The sequence below is a fragment of the Xiphias gladius genome, chromosome 18 (assembly GCF_016859285.1).
Source record: "Xiphias gladius isolate SHS-SW01 ecotype Sanya breed wild chromosome 18, ASM1685928v1, whole genome shotgun sequence".
Classification (NCBI taxonomy): Eukaryota; Metazoa; Chordata; class Actinopteri; order Istiophoriformes; family Xiphiidae; genus Xiphias; species Xiphias gladius.
The window spans coordinates 7,864,161-7,887,645 of NC_053417.1; positions in this window are offsets into that span (position 1 = coordinate 7,864,161).

Below are 23,485 nucleotides of genomic sequence, written 5' to 3' on the forward strand. Positions count from 1 at the left end.
TAAAGTTGCTAAGCTTCTATCGCCAGTGGGGGAAATGTAAAACTACGTTGTTCAGATCATTAAAGCACTTAAGATATCATACTTAATATTACATATATCAATCGCAATGTAAGCTTTAGAAATACTGGTTGAAATGGACTAATATCTGGTCTTATATACTGCAGATGATATTTACTAGTGATGTGTCTTTGTCGGGTGCCTGTTCTCCCCCGTAAACCTTGTTCCAATGCTTGATCTGAAAAATGTTAGCATGTTTCTTATCATTAGCAGTTATCAGTGTTGGAAAAGGGAGTGTAAAAATGACTCAGAAAGAACAGGCAGCTACACATACATAATTATGTATGTGTTATATTTGGTTTGGGCCAAATATAACATCTCTCCAAGACAAGAGATTCTACATCCTATAATATATATTTGTGTAGTTAAAGGAAACAATTGTGCAACAAACAAAACAAGTTCATTTGTGATAACCTGCGTCTAATTGGTATCGATGGAGGTGACAGAGACTTGTCCAGATCATATATCTGTTTGCCTAACTGTCCCTGGGTTTAATTCTTTACCCAACCATCCAGTGATTATCTTGTCACTCCGGCTTCTTCAGCCTTCCCATCATCTCACAGGTCAAGAGTTCTCCACAGCGGCACATTAAAGGGGAACACATGAAAGTCAGTTTACAGATCTCATGGAACTCTACTGCATATGTAAAAATAGGTTGTATAAAGCCTTTTTGTGGCTCCAGAGGGAGCTGTGTGAATCTGACATCTCAAGTGATGTCAGTTGACTCAGTGTCGGTCAGGCTGAAGACAAAAAGTTTTAAAACAAAAATGTGTGTATGTGGAGATAGAAAGAGGTGAGTTTACCAGACCTCTGTAGCCTGCTCCTCATCTCTGCTTGAGGCTAGCAACTCGAGGCTAAAGCTTTTACAAGACATCTTGTTGGATGTGAAATTTAAAGTAGCATTTCAAGACATTATAATGTTTGTACGAATTTTTATGATCTCTTTCCCTCAGGAAATCAGCTCCGATCCAAGTGAATGTTGATTCTACAATGTGACTGCTGCTTTTGAATGTGAATTACAGCATATTAAAGTCTACAAGAGGACAGAAAGAAACATCTTTGTTCAGTCTTTGTGGCAGAGAGAACAACACCTTTAATTGTGAAAGAAAGTCACCTTTTGCAGTACGTTACTTTATTGACATTGCTGTCAAGGAGTGTTTGAGATATGATCAAGGCCACCCAGCTGCCAATAACACACACACTTAGCAGAGGATGGTTTCGATCCATCGACTTCTGGGTTATGGGCCCAGCACGCTTCCGCTGCGCCACTCTGCTGTCAGTCACCCCAGATGGGACTCGAACCGACAATATTTGGCTTAGGAGGCCAGTGCCTTATCCATTAGGCTTCAGTGTTACAACTGATAGAGAGACCCTGAACACAGAAACATGAACTGCAGGGATGAGACATGGTGCAGCAAAGCTTTGAAAACACAGATCATGAGACGAGTGATTCCAAATGAATTCATCAGCCACCACAGTAGTACCTACTGTTAAATCTGTGACTTTGGTAAGAGCTCAGGTGGTAAAATCAGAGTAGACAAAGAAAAAATGGGTAGTAAGATAAACCTCACGGAATAAGTGATATTATATGTATTAACAGGCAGGATATATAGTAACATATATTACTCTGTCTCTCTTTATATTAAAAGCTATTCTTAGTCACTTTTTCTTCAAGTCAAACTCGTACTCACCTTTTCATCCACAGAGAAAGCAGCAGCTCTGGTAGAAGAGGACGATAAGAGTAAAGTAAGATAAAAATGACAAAGTATGACAAATCATCTTCAAATTATTGAATAAGTAAAACTATATGGATAAACAGATTTACACAATGGCATGCATTTTTTCTTTGTCTGTACATTTGAGCCTTTTCTAGATCAACCTCTTTCCAAGTCAAAAGCTTGTACTCATCTTTTTTATCCAGGTAAAAATCAGCAGCTCAGGTGGTAAAAAGGAAGGACAATAAATAATGGTTAGTGAGGCAGAAACAATCTTTTGCAGCTAGTTGACATAACATTACTTTCTGTTTTTGAATTAAAGACTATTGTAGATCACTTTTTCTTCAAGTCAGAAGTTCATACTCACTTTTTTTGTCCATAGTGAATGGTAAGAGCTCAGGTGGCAGAGTAAGAAAGCAATAAATAATGGTTAGTACGACGTATTAATGAATTATTGAATAAGCTGCTGTGGGTCCTGTGCTGTGTGAAGTACAGTTGGACACAATGAAAAATATTGTCATTTATATCTCAGAGCTGTTAGATTGGACCATTGGATATGCTTTTCATTCATAGATAATTTCCATACTGTTAGCAAATCAGTAACGGCCCACAATACCTTTCATATATGATTTTTCCTGGTCTAATAAATACAACAGTACTCCTCAATAATCAAATGTGTTGCCCATTGTAGTTGTGCTACAGTCACTTTACAGATGCAGGGACTTTCAATTCATTTTGCTAAAACAAATGACCAAAAAAGTCAAGTGTAAACTGCGCAAACAGCAGTTTGCATATCACAGCTCAACAACATATCATCTAAAAAACGGTAGGCTAACTTGTCTGCGTTAGGATGCTCTGTCAACTTTCATGTTTAACGCTTGAGGCTTTGAGGGTTAACATAGCAAAATTGGCATATCTTAATACTTTATGCTGCAAATACTAGCTTTTCGTGTTTAGAATTCATTTCGGCTAATAAGACTACCAGGTAGAGTGCACGGTGGACGATTAAAGTTCATCTAGAGATAACGCGCAGTTTTTTTTTTTCCATCGAATGGTCGAAGAGTAGCCACGATTTCAGCCAACCAACATCTTCTTTGGGCGACCACAGCCCTGCTGTAATCTATCATGTGTCAATATGTGTGTTAGATGTGTGTGAGAAGAGGAAAAAGGGTGCCACCTGTAAGGCTGAATGAAGGCCTGAAGTGAATGCATCACAGCAACTCACCAGGTTCTTCTGGGTCTCGCCAGAGGCTGACTGGACAGAGGCAGAATAATTCCTGTCTATCAAATTCCTTTGTTCTACTAATTTCTCAACTAGTTCAGGAACACCAGGTAAGAGATGAAGATGGTAGCTTTGATAAGAGCAGTGTCATTCAATCTCTTGGACTCACCAGGAATTTTTAAAATATGGGGCAAAGAGTATGATTTACAGTATATTAGAAGAAACAACTAGAAAACATTCACATCTTTCGTTTTGTTAAACATTACATCTCCACATTCTTCCTCTGAGGAACATCTGCGGTTTGTTTTTTTCCCCATTTTTTTTAACTTACTTTCTGCTCTGTCAATCATCACCTTGCCTTCATGAGCACGAATCTGGAATTAGAAAAAGAAGAATCAGTAAATGTATACATTATGTGTATAAATAAATGAACTTTACATCAATTTTGACTCAGTGCAATTCCTTCCAACTTAGGCGTATTGCTTGGTATTCATTAATTAATTATAGCAATTAATCAAGGACAGGATTAGCCCAAGTTGTCTAAACGTATGAACAATGTTTTTGGAAGTCCACATTTTGAATGGTAAAACAAGGTGTTAATATGAAATGGGTCACATCAGACCATATCCAGCTAACAAGGGTGGGATAGGCAGGGACAGAAACACAAAAACTAAGATTCCTGTCTAGTTTTAGAGCATACCAGTTTTCTCACTCACTCACTCACTCACTCGCACACACACACACACGCCCATGGGATCACAAATGTAAGTTTGGCTACATTTTAAGTTTTCGACATTTTTTCAGATTTGTGTCATAACTGGCTTAAACAGAAGAAGGTGGTAGCAATTTCACCACTCACCAAAACTGCTAACATACAAAACAAGCAAGTAAACATTAACACTACTTTGCTTCTGAAATTAGTTTGCCACTGTGGCTTCACTCTATGGCAAGGGAGGAGCAGCGATTTTAAAACTGTGGGGGTTCTACGGAACAAGGGGACATAAGCATCGCAAACCCCCATCTTCAGCCCCCATTCCAGTCTCCACAATATGCCAAATCAAAATGAATGTGTTGGAGACTGCCACAGCAGACGTGTCCAACACCTCTGTGGCCTGCAAACTACTTCCCCCACCTTCACCCTCACCATCTCCTTCTCCTCTGCCCACACCTTCTCCCTCTCTCGTGTTCTCTTGTTCTTCTCCCTGCTCGTTTGTCCTCCCGACTCCTGGACCCTACTTCCTCAAAACACCTTTTAAAGTTAAAAAAACAAAACTGACTTAACAGCACAATAATTCGTGCAACAATTCAAACTTCAAATTTTTCTTTGCAATACCCTGGGCAATTATGCAACTGCTATATATTATTCAAATATTATTCACACCGAGATACAGAGGGTAGAATGATTTCTATTTCTTATTTTCTATTTCCATATGTACTGTTGTAGTTAAAAATTAATATTTTTACATACTTCCTTATTCTCTATTTTTATTTTTCTTAGAACTTCTATGCTGGAGCAACTGTAACAAACACAATTCCCCCTCAGGCATCAATAAAGTATTTCTGATTCTGATTCTGATAAAATGAGGGCAAACCTTAAAACGAATTTCATTTGACTGCTCATCTGTGCAACACATTTTAAAAATAGGTTTTAAGCTCAAACAAATAGCTTTAATTTACGTATTTGAACACCTAAATAGCATTAATGCAAGGACAAAATTAATGTACTGCTATAAAACTGAATGATTTCAGTCATAGATTGCAAGCTAGCTTTCTGTTTCCTTCCAAAGCAAAGAAGAAGCAAGCCCATGTCACTGTAACTCCGCTTACACGACTGCTTGACATGAAAAAGGAATCAGTCTTCTCCTGCCTCTTTTCCCTTTGTGCATTTCCTCGTATCTTGCATAACAAAAAGAACAGTGAGAATGTTGAGCAAGGTCAAACTCACTGGCTAAGTTGAGAAAACTACCACTAACCCTAGCACATACTGGTACTATCAAGCTAGCCCTCATTGGTCTGTTAAAGACTACTAGACTACTGATTAGCAGTTTGCTGAGAAAAGAAACATTGTAAACTAAAGGTGCAAGCGATGAAAAGAGCAAGGCACTCAGACTCTAACTTGCTATCTAGCTCTGACAATGCTTTATAGTTAAATAATATTAGCTACCATTAGCTTGCATTAAATTTGTTTGACGTCTGGCTTGCATTTGGAATGATTGAGGTAGCTAGCTAACTCGATGGCACAACTACTAAGATAGCCTGTTTCATTTTATGTTCAATAACTAATGCTAGCTGACACATCACATAACTAGACAAAGTTCCAAAAGAAAATTCGACATTACTAACTAGTTAAATAACCGCTTTATTCCTCTGAGCTGTTACCTAATCTGACAGCCAGCGGTGAATGACAGAAGCCCCATTTCTGCAAGCAATTAACTTTACCGCACTACAACTGTTTACTCTTCCCTGGCCTAGTTACCCGCCAAAAATCCCAGGATTATCCACAATCATCATGTGCAGATGTCCAAAAAAACGCTGTTCTCTCCCTTGACAAACCCCTGCCTTTGTCTTTGGGACATGGCCGCGCCCACGAAATTAACGATAGATGCTACAGCTGGTAATCGACCTATCTTCCAGAGACAATAGGCTACTGCGGCCACAAGAGGGCAGTGAAGTAAAAGGTGAATGCAAACAAGCAAGATCCAAACCTTAATGGACACAACGCTGTTCCGAGATGTAAGGACATAGATCACTTCATCTTCGTTATTGCTCTAATTGATGTCTATTTTTAGCTTTACCTGCTCAAGCACTGCTCGGCACGCCACTGTCATAGAGTTACTTTTGATAGCATTACCTTGGTCTCAAGTTCTACTGTGCGGAAGCTTGGAGTCATTTTTGCCCAGGACATGTCCTTTGCCTCACACATTAAACAAGTCTCCAGGACAGCCTTCACATTATTGTGAAAATTAGAAACATTCCTGTCTTAAAAGGATGCTGAAAAGCTAGTCCAGGCATTTGTTAGCTCTAGACTGGACCACTGTAATTCCTTATTATCAGGATGTCCAAATAACTAACTGAAAAGCACTGACAGGAACTAGATAAAGAGATCATATTTCTCCCATATTAGCTTCTCTGCATTGGCTCCCTGTAAAATCCAGAATAGAAATTAAAATCCTCCTGCTTACACACAAAGCCCTTAATGGTCAGGCACCATCATGTCTTAGTCTGACAGTGCTTGGATACAACAGTATATACAACTGTTCCGGGTCTCTCTCTTCTCTCTCCCCCTCTCCCTCCTCTTTTTCCTCTCTCCCCAATTTCCCTCCCCTCAACTCAAAAAGGCTGATGGAGAATGAGAATGAGAGGAAGACTCCCTCGAATTCTGGCCCAAGTTCCTCCACAAAAAGGAGCTGTGAGAGATACTGGGAGGTTTCTGCCAGGAGGCCAAGATAGTATGATGACAGTGACTCCATTTGAAAAGGAGGATCTGGTGACTGCATTCTTCTCTTTAACCATGAGGCCTGGCCTATGTGTTTGGCGGAGACGGCAGCACCCAAGGTAACCTTGGCGTATAATAAAATATAACATACATCAAACTATATGATGTGTACTCTATTGTATATTACTAAATCTATAGTCATTAATATACATATTAATAATATGATCATAAACACTGGCGATAGGTGGGACTCTACTTTCGAGCTTGGTTTTAGGGGGGTTCATGATTTTTTCTGATCCAGGCCTGATCACAACTTTACTGCTGCTCCTTTGCATTGATAGGAGCCACTTGAGGTATTTCAGATGAGTAAAAACTTCCAGCTGGCCCACGTGCCTTGCTGGCTTGAGGTTCAGTGGCCTTCATGCAGACAGGAGGAGTCACCGACCAAAAAACAACCCTGAAATGAACAAAGGACGCTTTTGACTTGGAAAAAAAGTGCAATTCTGTAGTTTATTATTATAATTTACTTTATTCCCTAAAAGAAATAAAGTTATAAGAAAAAGTTTCTAAATATTTATTTTAATTCTACAGCATTATTCTCTTACATATAGTAATACCATGCTCTGTCACAGCATTGCCTCTGAAATTTGTAGGATTTAGTTTGTTTTGATTTTCATGTGACTCAAAAGCATTAACATAGAGTAAGTGTAACTTTTTACTGTGTGATAGATACATATTATAGTATAGTGATCTTTCTGCAGTCATCAGACAGTCTGACTCTGTTGAGTCCTTTAAACTTAAAACTCTTTTATTTCATTCTCTTCTTCAATGAGATGCTCACTCTTGATTGTCACTTTAGGACCTTGCACCTGTTACTCTTATCCTTCTGGCGGGTTGGTCTCAGTCTCACCTAGAATGGCACTCATGCCTCCGCCAAGGCCAAACAAAGCTACACGTCTGTCTAGTTCCACCAAATACGGATTATTATCTGGATCTGCACCAAATTATGCAGGCACATAGAGGAAGGAAAGAGATACAAAATATAATAAAAATATAAATAAATTCCTGGATCAGCACCACAATTTAATGGGGTCTTCCCTGACCCACGCGCCAATCCTCCACCAAGTTTGGTGCAAGTCGGTTCAGTAATTCTTGCGTAATCCTGTTGAAAGACAGACAAACAAAAAAAAAAAACAAAGACGGGTGAAAGCATAACCTCCTCGGCGGAGGTAATACAGCTATGGCTATGTTGATTCATTCACGGTCTGTCACCGAGGTTATCAGAGCCGTGTGCCTGGGAACCTGCATAGCTAAATTATCTTAATATGTTGTCTAATTTTGATGCTATTCGCCCCTTAACACTGCATTGTATTAAGGAGTGAATAACACGTGAACATATTGTTCATGTTAACATGTAAACATTTTTAATATGTTAACATTTTTCTGAGCTGCTGTTAAACTTCCTGTGTCTTACTCTGTCCGCATCTATGTGCTGTGTTTAGCTCAGAGAGCACGTGTGTCAATCAAGCTAGCAGCGCTCCGTGTGAAAACAGCAAAGGCCTGTGAAGTTTCCCCAGAGTTGGCGCCTGTGCTGAGCGCATGTACCACGTGTGTGGTATTTGTTTATGTATAAGCTGTAAAGAAACTCTGTAAAGTATTTTCTGGCAGTGTTATTGAAAGTTATTGTGTTTAGTTTCTTTTACTAGAAATTTGCATATGCAGATTAAAAAGCACCAAAGTCATTTTTTATTCATGAATTATTTTCTATGTGCATGTGTTTTGTTATTTGAAATACCTTAATGCATCATTTATTGTGTAGTGTAAAAGTATGCAAATGCAGTGTTGCACTGTAACATTGGAGGATATGTTTACAACTGTGTTTACAACTTCATAAAGGAGTAGCAATTTTGTGCTTATTTTGAAGTTCACGGTGCTTGAAACAAAACTACTTATCATTACACTTTTCCACTGAATTTTTATGTGGAGTTGTAGATAAACCTGTGTGATAACATGCTCCATGTTAACTGAGTTTTAACTGTTTAATCCAAATTTATTTATTAATCCTCATGTGTGCATGTATGCAGAGGGTGGTTTTAAACTTTTAAATCCTACATTAGTTATGTTGTATATGTTTATTGTATATACTGTGATTGCAAATTAGAATTCCCAAGGATACACATTTTTGGTAGGATCTATCGATAACAATACAAAACGCACCTGACGAATCAAAATATGAAATATGTTGTTAGATCAGCGGGTGGGGTTAAGGGGGTTTTATGGATAAGGTGGACTTGTAAGGTGGACTCATGTCAGGCTCATGTCAGTTAAATATCTGTGAAGGTGTTAGTAAATGTTTTTTTATTCAGTTGGAGAAAGTAGGCAAAGACCCATGGTGGAAGTCAGAAAATGGTGCGTATCAAATCAAATTAAATGATTGTACAGTAAAAGATAAAGGAGTGAATTAAGCCCAATATTCAGGGTTATTCATCTGTAAAATATCTGTTTGGGATTTGAGTCAATGCAGCTCCCATATTTTGGTGGGAGCAGTTCAAGTAAAAAAGGACGAGGTTGCTGTTTTTAAAAAGTTTTTAAAAGATCTTTACTGCTGGATGGCACAAAATGACTAATATATCTGTGAGGGTTGAAAGGGTTACGGATCAGTACCGATGACTCAACTGTTATTTGGTTAGCTACTGAACGCACTGGCTTTAAAAAAATCACTTTCCATCCTGTTCACTGTTTTGGAAAACATCCCATCCACCTGCTGGAGTTTCAAGATGTAATCTAAACCAGTCTGTGTTTACTCAAGTGATTAGTACAGTAGACTAGACTTAAGGAAGATGAAACAGTACCGTCCATGTGGGGAAGACTCACCACAACTCAGTTGTTTGACAAGATAATCCTACCTGGAGTTTCCAACTACATCTCTCAGTCTTCATTGGTGGATGGAAATTGCCCGGTTGAGCAATGACAGGTGCTGTTGAAAGCCCCAGAAAAAACTAGTAAGTGGACCTTAACCTGTTCAGATCGCCGATCATTCCAATGGACATAACTTTTCTGCGATGTCTAGATATGTGAGTACTGTCATCTGACTCCACCCAAATGTACACACGTATTTGAATGGATGTCTGTTAGCCAATTACAGTGTTCCACATCGTCAGAAGTGGACTGCAGTAGAGCCACACACTCAGCAAGCATGGCCAACCATTAGGCAAGGAGGAAGCATAAGGCACATTTCAAACGATTAATTATATTGTTAAATTACATAATTTGTGTTTAAATTGTGTTTAAAATAAACGTGTTACATTACCTATACATGTCAAAATATCATATGAAAGATTTATGGCTTTTACTCAGGATTTAAAGAAAACAAACAAGTCCATCCATTGGATCAGCTGATTTTAATGTAACCAGAAGGGAAATTGTTTGGATTTATTCTAACTGCTCTGATTAGATTTTTTAAAATAAGACTATTTATTATCATTTTTACTATTAGGTGGTTTCTTGCATTCAAATTCTCCATCCATTGGAACGGACAGAAAAAAATAACACATCAGTAAGTATTTTAATCAATTTTTTTATCCGTTATGATTTACGAGTGCATTTGGAGTAGTAATCCACCATTACAATATTTTTTTGTGGAACATAATTGGACTCTTAACACTTTAAGTTAAGATTGTTTGGTCAAAGTTCTGTTTCTAAGGTCAAGAATTAACTTTCACACTCAACCCAAATACCTCCTTTAGCAGCGCTGTAGACTGGTTGAACTGGCAGATGTGCAAGCTTCCACATCTGAGCTAGGTTTGAATCCTACAGCACCAAAGGCAACTATTGCCTATATAAGGTTGTAGTCAAAAGGATCAAGCAATGTACAGCCATGCTGGCTGCTCTGTGAGACTGACTCACAATGACCATGCTAACAAGCTGCTGTTTAGCAGGTATGATGTTTACCATGTTCACTATTTAGCATGTCAGTTCGCTAACATTTGCTAATTAGCACTAAACACAAACCACAACTGAGGATGATGGGAATGTCATATGGCTTTTACAGTGTACTAAAATATTGCCTTTGTAAACTGCAATTGAATGAATCATATAGAAAGTCTGTAAAATATCACATCATTAAGCTATATGGAAACATCTACTGTAGAAACAAAAGTTGGACATTTTAAATAATTTACAGAGCTACTTATTAAAATCTCTTACTCTCTCACACCAAGCACGTGTGACCGTAATAGTCATGGTAACAGACAGGTGATGTGCGACCAACGTCACATAAACACAGCGGACCGGATCAATTTCTCACTTTGCACTTGGACTTGACAGTACTTGGCCTGCAATGAAAAATAATGCTAAACTCTTGGAGATCTGAAGCATCGGAAAACATCCGTTAAATGGACCTTTGCTGGAGAATTAAACCAGTGTAGAAGTGATCTACTGTGGAAAACCGACGTGCTAGAGAAATGTCTGATAACAGATCGGAAATCCTAGCGGAACACCTGACTGTGGTCTCAGTTGGACAATGATCGTGAGACAACTCCTAAAATCATGCTTTTCTTATGCTTAGTTCATCGCTTCATTTTCCTAAACCCGTTGAAAGCTTTCTCAGTGATACACAGTGATTTCTGAGTGATACACGTTTTCTCTATTTAAAATGATCATTAGTATGCTGGAATGTATTAAATGTCCCGGAAAAGGTGTCGAATTTATTACCACTTGTGTCGTGTAGTGAAAACGTAGTTTGAGTGCATCAATTTTTCTGACTTTGGCGTTGACAGTTTAGGAAAAAAGATGGCGACTGGGCCAATTTTCATAAAATGCCATGAATACGTTTTTCTTGTCACCATGCAGATGATGGAAGTGGAAGGATGGAAGGATGGTAGGATGCAACATCAGGATGTTGTCAGAATGTGCAGGTGTAAACAAACCAGGGCCTGTTCCTCTATGTCAACGGGTGAGTTCACATCTTTTGACTGATGAGATCAGATCCTCTTGTGAACTACTTTCCAGGTGTTCCTCAAAACACATAAGAGCCTGAGCAAAGATAAAGTCTGATGGTGTTCAATCATCCCACTTCTCCCTATATTGTCATTGAGGAATCTTTAACAATTAGCCACACTTGACATGTTGTTATTGTATTTCATATATTTTGATTCAAAGAGAACAGTGTTTGGTGGTATGTGCGTGTGCATGCCACGTCCTTTGCAACTCATAACCCTGGAGAATAATAAGTCACTATAGTGTGTACAGAGTCTCATGCGTTTGCGTGATTATTTTGGAAAAATTCTGTCGTTGATTCCACATAACTTAGCCATGTGTACCCAAGGTTCAACATGTGTTGTTTATGCACACATTTTTGTGTGTGCATAAACAAAAGCTGTCTTGAAATGCTGTCAATTCATAAGCTGTCTTGTCTGATAATATATGCAGGGCGTGGCGCTTACTTGTTCTTTATACGGTCCTACATTTTTCAGTTAGGAAAGAATATAGAACTTGAGGGGTGCAATGGAAATGTATCCAATAATGTGTCATTATTTCTACTTTAAACTGCTTTAAACTGTATAAACAGTATAAACGGTTATGCATATATGTTGAGTGTTCAACCAAACTCAAAGTATTTTTCTGAACATTGGAAATCAGAGAAAGGATAATACATTGATTTAGATTTTCTAATAAAAATATCAAAATCATGTTCTTGCTCATATTTATCTTTTACTGATTCTTCTTACTTTTCAGTTATTTTCTATTCCTGTTTCTTTGTTAGTAGACTTCTAATCAATTATGCTGATAAAAGAAGAAAAAATTCATTACTAAAGAATTTATGCTGACGCTTTTGGCAAAGTTTTCCATAGATCCGATCTGTGTTGCAGGAGCATTGACTCAAAGGCTTTTAAATTAGACCGTCCCTAATTTCGAATTGTGTGAGACTGTTTCCACATCAAACCAAAACATCATTTACTTAATGACTAATATAATTGTTAAGTAAAACACAGTAAAAAGACACATTAAGATACAAATCACACTGAGTGTGAAAGCAGGTTGGCAGCAAAGCAAACCACTAATAAAAGTGAATTACCAGTATGTTAATTACCCTTTGACAGTGGGTTCTCTAATGCAGTCGTAGTTAGGTCCTAAAGCAGAGCAGAAAAATGCAGACATGATGAATATAAGGACTTGAGAGGATACCTGACTCCTGTAGGTATCTGTAGACCAGGAAGCTGACCTGATCACTGCTAATGCTCATCTTTACTCCTGTTAGACCGGGAGGTCAGCACACACACCCGACCCTGACAAACAGAGAGAGAGAGAGAGAGATTCATCAATGAAGGGAAATACTCACCATTAACACTGCTGCTCAATGAAGACGACACGGAGACACAAACAATGTGAGCAGAGCACAGTGAAGACAAGAATTTGTTTGAACATCAGAGCGTCAGCAGTTTTCATCAGCCTCAAATGAAGACTTTTTAAAAGCTTTTTAAATTTCAGCTAAGATAACAGGCCACTGCAGCGATTGTGGAAACGGAAAACCACTTCTGTAGTTTAAGGTTGACTGAGTAGGTTGAGTGAGTAGGAGCACAAACACGCTGCTATTTTGACTTTCTCTTACAGATTTTAAAGCTGTGGCCTTTCCATTTGTATCTGAAAGTGAAACATTTGCAGTTATTCCAATTTTTCCTTTCACAGCATTTGCTCAAAGCCAGCGACAAAAGCGGCTTGTTAGCTGTGGTGAGTTGAAACGGCATAAATGATGCAGCAAGTGTTGTTTGGTTTGTCCTCTTGATTCGGTTTGTCTCCCTGATCGGGAGAGCTGATCTTTGACTCAGCATGTCACAACCCAGAGTTTAAAACCCACTGGCTGAGCAGCCGCTCAGAGAGTTTATTAGATATACGCTAGTAGGAATAATTCTCTCAAGATTTTCTGAATCCTTTGCAAAAAAATCAACCTGTGCCAATTCCTTCTCTTTCCCATTTCTGTGGGTTGGGTTTCCTACCTAGAAAAAAACGTATTTTTAATATCTGGCAAACGGACGCCCAGTCGTAGAAACATGGAATGATTTTATACTGTACACCTGGAACATGTAATTATCTGACAACCCTACTCTCTGTAGTTTAGTTAATGTACTCTTCAACACGTAACAATGGATCATTGGCTTTTTGCAGAAGGTGAGAGAAGCCGTGGACAATTACTATTTTAATCCTTAATTGTCTTGACATCCCGGGATAACAAACTAATTTTTATGATAGTATATTAATTATTGTCATCTGAAGGAATAACTATAATATTCTTATGGCAAAAAGTGTTTGGATGTGGCCTAAACTGTGTATTAGATGAAAAATATACACTCAGTTAGCAGTTTATTAGCTACACTGAGTCAAACTAAATCAATCTAATACAATGTTATAACCTTGGTGAAGTTTATTATGTTTGCTTTCGTTGAAACAGTTTTGGAGATGTGTTCATTCAGCTTCATAGACATTTTTGGGATTATAATATGAGGAGATGTTGAACTGCATTGTGTTATATTCAGAGTTTTTTATTATCTAGTCACTCTCACTGATGTAAATGGGGTGCAGCGAGGTGCAGAGCTTCAATTCAAGTCTATCAAATAAAAACAAAACAGATTGCTTAACTGTTCATCATGTTTGACTCAACAAATGCTTCCTTAAAGCAAGATGGCTGATATGTTTGGTCTTTGGCCTTCGTGGCAGCCACAGTAGAGTTTTTAGCTAATAGCACGATGGATCGTTATCTTGTGGAGAGGCAGCTGTACACATGAACAACGCATGGTGAGTTTTGTTTGGCTCGGCAACTACAAAATTTTAACATGTTCTGTTTTACAAACTAGAGGTGTGGGGAGTTTTACTATGGGAAATGTAGTTTCCGGTGTTTTTGGAGCTTAACCCATTCTGGGGACTGGAAGCCAGAATATCTCAGATTCTGCTGCTTTGAACATTCTGGAATCTGACCTGTGATGTAATCATGGAATTGATGGAACAATTGATGGATCAGTTTCATCCAGACACAAAGTCAGAGAAGACCAACCTGCTCAAGTGCACGAGGACACGATGTCACGTCACCAAAGTCAACTCCATGCTGAAATGGAGATTCTTAAGAGCACCAGGGATCTGACCCGTGAGCAGAGGAAGATAGCGCTCCGAAAGGAAATGTTTAGAGAGCTGAGGGAAATGGAGATGGAGCGCAGACAAAGAGAAGATCTGGAAGAGCTTCAGAGGCGGAGAAGAGAAAACGAGGAAAGAGAAAGAGAAGCTGGAAGACTGAAAATGCAGAAAGAAAGAGCTGAGGAGGAGAGGAGGATGCAAGAGGCCGAACAGAGAGCTGAGGAGGAGAAGAGGGCCAATGAGCAAATGGCCCTGGAGATGCAACATCTGCTGAAAGAGAGGCTTCAGTGCAACCAGGTGATGGCGGTACAGAAGTATCTCCTCACAAGGCCCAGATACACCATCGGTGATCTGGAGGAAGAGCAGCAGAGGAGGCGTGAAGAGGCCGAGCTTAAGGTCACCTTTAAGTGCCTGGCGTCTGCGGGGAAGAGTCATGAGCAGAGTAGAGGAGAAACTCTGATCAACAACTGGAGAGGAAAAAACCAACTGTGAGACTCTCCAGGAGGACTTCCGCCCAACCGACTCCACCCGCTGCCCCACTGCTGAAGACGCAAGCCTGAAGTCTAAAAGTATGTATCTCATTTGTATCCACTTCTCAAATAGCATTTTTTCTACCTATTCAGTGCTTCATGTTTTTCTATGCTCTGCACCTTTTTGTTCTTTGAAAAAGAAGCAACATCGAAATCCTCCAAGCTCCTGACGTGGCTGCAGAAGAGCCTGAAGTCTGGCCTCAGCTCTGACAAGAAGCAGGATCGGATGGAGAGGATGAGGGAGGCCTCCAGGCTCAGAGAGCGCTACAGAGAGCAGTTGGCCTCCAAGGACAGATGCTGTAGCCGTTTGTCGGAGCAGATCGACGGTTACTGCATGTCCAGAAACCGCATCCTCAAAAAATCCATCTTCTGAATGGATTGGATCCTCGAGACCCTCTGCTGAGACTCTTGTTATTAGTCTTCTGTATTGTGAACTTGTATTGTGCTGTGGTCTCTTTCCTCCTGCTCCCTTTTTCTCCCCCCCTCCACCCCCCTTCTCTCCCCCTCTCTACCCCCTTTTCTCCCTCCTCTACCCCCTTTCTCTCCCCTCTACCCCTCTTCCCCCCCCCCCTCCCTTTTTTCTCTCCCCTGCTTCCTTTTTCTCCCCCTCTCTCCCCTCTCCCCCCTTTCTCCCCCCCCCCCCCCCTTTTCTCTCCCCCCTCTACCCCCCCTTTTTCTCTCCCCCTCTCTACCCCCCCCCCCCCCCCCTTTCTCTCCCCCTCTCTATCCCCCCCTTTTCTCTCCCCCTCTCTACCCCCCCCCTTTTCTCTCCCCCTCTCTACCCAACCGGTCGAGGGGGAAAAAAATAAATTTTGTAAATATTGTAAAGAAGACGGTCTAGACCTGCTCTGTGTGAACAGTGCCCTGAGATACTGTAACTTCTGCTATGATATGAAGTGGTATAATAAAACCGTGCTGCACTGAAAACATTTCAGCTGTACTTGTTATTAAATAGCTCAGATGTGGGTAAGTACACAAAAGTGATGGTCATGTCACGTATTTCGGATGACGGACATTGTGTGTTGATAAAACGGCCGAATGCCGACTGTGAAACCGTTACTCAGAAAAAGAGAAAACATCTGCTTGAACAGAGCAGGGTGTTCAAAGATGAGAGGAAAGAGGCTTAAGTGATTCTCAAGTGTCCTGTCACTACTGAGCTCAGTAGACATTTCCTCAACTCTGACCGGTAAATGTGTTGCCTCTGACGTGTGGAACTGGAAGCAGACTTCTCTGTCAGGGGAGTCAAATTCAAACATCTCAAGCTGTGCAAGTCACACAGTCAGGGACAGGTGTTCAAGTTATTTAGCAAGTCACAGCTAAGCCTCAAGTCTTAGACATGAAGTCACTGCTGAAATCCTAAGTCAAGTCCAACCCAGTTAGAAATTCTGCCCAAAATTTGAAATATCCAATTTGACATTTTGGCACTAGAGGAGAGGTGATGGTGGCGACACCAAAACTGACAATAAACCTTTAATGAAGCGATCACACTAAAAGTTCCGCAGAGAAACACTGTTATTTTACAGATTTTTCCTGAATTATTACGAACAAACAGCTTAAATGAAGTGTTAACACGTTGAAGGTGTTTTATTATTTTGGAAGACAAAATAAAACTTTTCTAAACTGTATAAAACAAATTAAAATCATCTCAAACTTTAAACTTGCGGTGTTTGTGTTTAGATTTAAAGTTTAAATATGTAAAGTAATGGTCAAAACCTGTAGAAGTACAATCTAAATACAACATTTACTGATTCCGTTTTTGTAGAATTACAGTGCAAATCTTAAATGAAATATAACATTTTATATTTTAACGACTTTACTGATTAACAGCAGAAATGTTTCTTCAAATTCTCAGAAAATATAAGTTTTAAGATTACTGTGAAATATCCTCGACTGAAAACAGTCTGAAGAAATACAAAATAAACTAAAAGATTTTCACTCTTTCAACGAGAGCAGTCAGAGACTTAATTACAAATCAAGTACACACCACTACTGATACTTAAACACTTTTATTTAATGTATTCAGATGTGAGTTTACAATATCAACCAATGATTCACAAACGGTTCTTCAGAGCCCCCCAGGTGGAAGTGAAAAACTAAAAGTGGCATATCTCCATGGGTCTGTCTAGTCTGTTGGGGCGACTGTCATGATGAGGTCATGATTTCCCCTTTGAAACAGGTGGAGAAAGCAACAAATCCTGCTGTTGAGCTGAGGGTTGTGGTCTGTTGTTTTTAAGCTTCTCTTTTCCAATTCAGATTTAGAATTTTTTCCACAATGTTCTCCGGACCCCTGGGGGCTGCGTATAGTTCTGATAATATATGTGGACAAACATTGCACTTTTGTCTTTTAGTTCAGAATCCTAACTATATACTGTATTGATCAGTAAAATCAAAACATACCACAAAAGGTCAACGAATCTGTAGCAGAAGTGCCAGTGCAACGTAGCAGATGAAGAAGCTCTTCCTCCAAAGTGCCAGTCATCAGCTGGATCCCTGGTGCATCTGGGGAAAAAAGAAAGAAGGAAACACTAAGTTTCACTGGAAAGTCCTTAGAAAGTCGGATTTCTAGGATTCCTTTAAAAAAAGCTTAAACAAACTTGATTTAAATTGTCCGTACTGACATTTGCCATAATCAGCCATTCTGGCAATGTGAACACAGAGTACCGTCAGCTTTGACAGTTCTAATTATTAAATGTTTACCAATTTAAACAGGCAGCTAATGCAGGTCTTAGCAATCCTGTCAGAAAAATATGAATCACCAAAAGAAGGAAGTGGTAGATTCACAACATGTCACTTTTCGCAGACGTATTATAGCAAGGTAAACACAGGTGTAGGTACACCAAAACCAAAACCAAGCATCTAATAATCCTATTAACTGCTGCTGCGTTTACCCTGTTCCGACATGTTTGAGGGTCACGAGGGGCTTTCCCTCAATGTTCCCCCGTGAATTAAATTAAGAATTGACGACGACGACGACGAGTCTTTGAAAAGGGTCTGTTCCCTCTTTGGTGTGCCAACTCAAAAGAAAGGAGAGAAAGGTAAAAGTTGCTAAGCTTCTCTATCGCCAGTGGGGGAAATGTAAAACTACGTTGTTCAGATCATTAAAGCACTTAAGATATCATACTTAATATTACATATATCAATCGCAATGTAAGCTTTAGAAATACTGGTTGAAATGGACTAATATCTGGTCTTATATACTGCAGATGATATTTACTAGTGATGGACTTGTCTCTTTGTCGGGTGCCTGTTCTCCCACGTAGATCTAGTTCCAATGCTTGATCTGAAAAATGTTAGCATGTTTCTTATCATTAGCAGTTATCAGTGTTGGAAAAGGGAGTGTAAAAATGACTCAGAAAGAACAGGCAGCTACACATACATAATTATGTATGTGTTATATTTGGTTTGGGCCAAATATAACATCTCTCCAAGACAAGAGATTCTACATCCTATAATATATATTTGTGTAGTTAAAGGAAACAATTGTGCAACAAACAAAACAAGTTCATTTGTGATAACCTGCGTCTAATTGGTATCGATGGAGGTGACAGAGACTTGTCCAGATCATATATCTGTTTGCCTAACTGTCCCTGGTTTTAATTCTTTACCCCACCATCCAGTGATTATCTTGTCACTCCGGCTTCTTCAGCCTTCCCATCATCTCACAGGTCAAGAGTTCTCCACAGCGGCACATTAAAGGGGAACACATGAAAGTCAGTTTACAGATCTCGTGGAACTCTACTGCATATGTAAAAATAGGTTGTATAAAGCCTTTTTGTGGCTCCAGAGGGAGCTGTGTGAATCTGACATCTCAAGTGATGTCACTTGACTCAGTGTCGGTCGGGCTGAAGACAAAAAGTTTTAAAACAAAAATGTGTGTATGTGGAGATAGAAAGAGGTGAGTTTACCAGACCTCTGTAGCCTGCTCCTCATCTCTGCTTGAGGCTAGCAACTCGAGGCTAAAGCTTTTACAAGACATCTTGTTGGATGTGAAATTTAAAGTAGCATTTCAAGACATTATAATGTTTGTACGAATTTTTATGATCTCTTTCCCTCAGGAAATCAGCTCCGATCCAAGTGAATGTTGATTCTACAATGTGACTGCTGCTTTTGAATGTGAATTACAGCATATTAAAGTCTACAAGAGGACAGAAAGAAACATCTTTGTTCAGTCTTTGTGGCAGAGAGAACAACACCTTTTATTGTGAAAGAAAGTCACCTTTTGCAGTACGTTACAGGTAAATGTTACTTTATTGACACTGCTGTCAAGGAGTGTTTGAGATATGATCAAGGCCACCCAGCTGCCAACAACACACACACTTAGCAGAGGATGGTTTCGATCCATCGACTTCTGGGTTATGGGCCCAGCACGCTTCCGCTGCGCCACTCTGCTGTCAGTCACCCCAGATGGGACTCGAACCGACAATATTTGGCTTAGGAGGCCAGTGCCTTATCCATTAGGCTTCAGTGTTACAACTGATAGTGAGACCCTGAACACAGAAACATGAACTGCAGGGATGAGACATGGCGCAGCAAAGCTTTGAAAACACAGATCATGAGACGAGTGATTCCAAATGAATTCATCAGCCACCACAGTAGTACCTACTGTTAAATCTGTGACTTTGGTAAGAGCTCAGGTGGTAAAATCAGAGTAGACAAAGAAAAAATGGTTAGTAAGATAAACCTTACGGAATAAGTGATATTATATGTATTAACAGGCAGGATATATAGTAACATATATTACTCTGTCTCTCTTTATATTAAAAGCTATTCTTAGTCACTTTTTCTTCAAGTCAAACTCGTACTCACCTTTTCATGCACAGAGAAAGCAGCAGCTCTGGTAGAAGAGCACGATAAGAGTAAAGTAAGATAAAAATGACAAAGTATGACAAATCATCTTCAAATTATTGAATAAGTAAAACTATATGGATAAACAGATTTACACAATGGCATGCATTTTTTCTTTGTCTGTACATTTGAGCCTTTTCTATATCAACCTCTTCCAAGTCAAAAGCTTGTACTCATCTTTTTAGTCCAGGTAAAAATCAGCAGCTCAGGTGGTAAAAAGGAAGGACAATAAATAATGGTTAGTGAGGCAGAAACAATCTTTTTGCAGCTAGTTGACATAACATTACTTTCTCTGTTTTGTATTAAAGACTATTGTAGATCACTTTTCTTCTTCAAGTCAGAAGTTCATACTCACTTTTTTGTCCACAGTGAATGGTAAGAGCTCAGGTGGCAGAGTAAGAAAGCAATAAATAATGGTTAGTACGACGACAATGAATTATTGAATAAGCTGCTGTGGGTCCTGTGCTGTGTGAAGTGCAGTTGGACACAATGAAAATATTGTCATTTATATCTCAGAGCTGTTAGATTGGACTATTGGATATGCTTTTCATTCATAGATCATTTCTATACTGTTAGCAAATCAGTAACGGCCCACCATACCTTTCATATATGATTTTTCCTGGTCTAATAAATACAACAGTACTCCTCAATAACCAAATGTGTTGCCTATTGTAGTTGTGCTACAGTCACTTTACAGATGCAGGGACTTTCAATTCATTTTGCTAAAACAAATGACCAAAAAAGTCAAGTGTAAACTGCGCAAACAGCAGTTTGCATATCACAGCTCAACAACCAACATGACATATCATCTAAAAACGGTAGGCTAACTAGTTCTGCTAGGATGCTCTGTCAACTTTCATGTTTAACGCTTGAGGCTTTGAGGGTTAACATAGCAAAATTGGCATATCTTAATACTTTATGCTGCAAATACTAGCTTTTCGTGTTTAGAATTCATTTCGGCTAATAAGACTACCAGGTAGAGTGCACGGTGGACGATTAAAGTTCATCTAGAGATAACGCGCAGTTTTTTTTTTTCCATCGAATGGTCGAAGAGTAGCCACGATTTCAGCCGACCAACATTTTCTTTGGGCGACCACAGCCCTGCTGTAATCTATCATGTGTCAATATGTGTCTTAGATGTGTGTGAGAAGAGGAAAAAGGGTGCCACCTGTAAGGCTGAATGAAGGCCTGAAGTGAATGCATCACAGCAACTCACCAGGTACTTCTGGGTCTCGCCAGAGGCTGACTGGACAGAGGCAGAATAATTCCTGTCTATCAAATTCCTTTGTTCTACTAATTTCTCAACTAGTTCAGGAACACCAGGTAAGAGATGAAGATGGTAGCTTTGATAAGAGCAGTGTCATTCAATCTCTTGGACTCACCAGGAATTTTTAAAATATGGGCAAAGAGTATGATTTACAGTATATTAGAAGAAACAACTAGAAAACATTCACATCTTTCGTTTTGTTAAACATTACATCTCCACATTCTTCCTCTGAGGAACATCTGCGGTTTGTTTTTTTCCCTTTTTTTTTTAACTTACTTTCTGCTCTGTCAATCATCACCTTGCCTTCATGAGCACGAATCTGGAATTAGAAAAAGAAGAATCAGTAAATGTATACATTATGTGTATAAATAAATGAACTTTACATCAATTTTGACTCAGTGCAATTCCTTCCAACTTAGGCGTATTGCTTGGTATTCATTAATTAATTATAGCAATTAATCAAGGACAGGATTAGCCCAAGTTGTCTAAACGTATGAACAATGTTTTTGGAAGTCCACATTTTGAATGGTAAAACAAGGTGTTAATATGAAATGGGTCACATCAGACCCTATCCAGCTAACAAGGGGGATAGGCAGGGACAGAAACACAAACTAAGATTCCTGTCTAGTTTTAGAGCATACCAGTTTTCTCTCACTCACTCACTCACTCACTCACACACACACACACACACGCCCATGGGATCACAAATGTAAGTTAGGCTACATTTTAAGTTTTCGATTACCTTTTTCAGATTTGTGTCATAACTGGCTTAAACAGAAGAAGGTGGTAGCAATTTCACCACTCACCAAAACTGCTAACATACAAAACAAGCAAGTAAACATTAACACTACTTTGCTTCTGAAATTAGTTTGCCACTGTGGCTTCACTCTATGGCAAGGAGGAGCAGCGATTTTAAACTGTGGGGGTTCTACGGAACAAGGGGACATAAGCATCGCAAACCCCCATCTTCAGCCTCCATTCCAGTCTTCACAATATGCCAAATCAAAATGAATGTGTTGGAGACTGCCACAGCAGACGTGTCCAACACCTCTGTGGCCTGTAAACTACTTCCCCCATCTTCACCCTCACCATCTCCTTGTCTCCTTCTCCCTGCTCGTTTGTCCTCCCGACTCCTGGACCCTACTTCCTCAAACAAACCTTTAAAGTTAAAAACAAAACTGACTTGACAGCACAATAATTGCGGCAACAATTCAAACTTCAAATTTTTCTTTGCAATACCCTGGGCAATTATGCAACTGCTGTATATTATTCAAATATTATTCACACCGAGATAAATAGGGTAGAATGATTTCTATTTCTTATTTTGTATTTCCATATGTACTGTTGTAGTAAAAAATGAATATTTTTACATACTTCCTTATTCTCTATTTCTATTTTTCTTAGAACTTCTCTATGCTGGAGCAACTGTAACAAACACAATTCCACCTCAGGCAGCAATAAAGTATTTCTGATTCTGATAAAATGAGGGCAAACCTTAAAACGAATTTCATTTGACTGCTCATCTGTGCAACGCATTTTAAAAATAGGTTTTAAGCTCAAACAAATAGCTTTAATTTACATATTTGAACACCTAAATAGCATTAATGCAAGGACAAAATTAATCTACTGCTATAAAACTGAATGATTTCAGTCATAGATTGCAAGCTAGCTTTTTTTCCTTCCAAAGCAAAGACTAAGCAAGCCCATGTCACTGTAACTCCTCTTACATGACTGCTTGACATGAAAAGGAGTCAGTCTTCTTTCTGCCTCTTTTCCTTTGTGCATTTCCTCGTATCTTGCAAAACAAAAACAACAATGAGAATGTTGAGCAAAGATCAAACTCACTGGCTAAGTTGAGAAAACTACCACTAACCCTAGCACATACTGGTACTATCGAGCTAGCCCTCATTGGTCTGTTAAAGACTACTAGACTACTGATTAGCAGTTTGCTAAGAAAAGAAACATTGTAAACTAAAGGTGCAAGCGATGAAAAGAGCAAGGTATTCAGACTCTAACTTGCTATCTAGCTCTGACAATGCTTTATCGCTAAATAATATTAGCTACCATTAGCTTGCATTAAGTTTGTTTGCCGTCTGGCTTGCATTTGGAATGATTGGGGTAGCTAGCTAACTCGGTAGCACAACTATGAGGATAGCCTGTTTCATTTTATGTTCAATAACTAATGCTAGCTGACACATCACATAACTAGAGAAAGTTCCAAAAGAATATTCGACATTACTAACTAGTTAAATAACCGCTTTATTCCTCTGAAGCGCCGTTTCTGCAAGC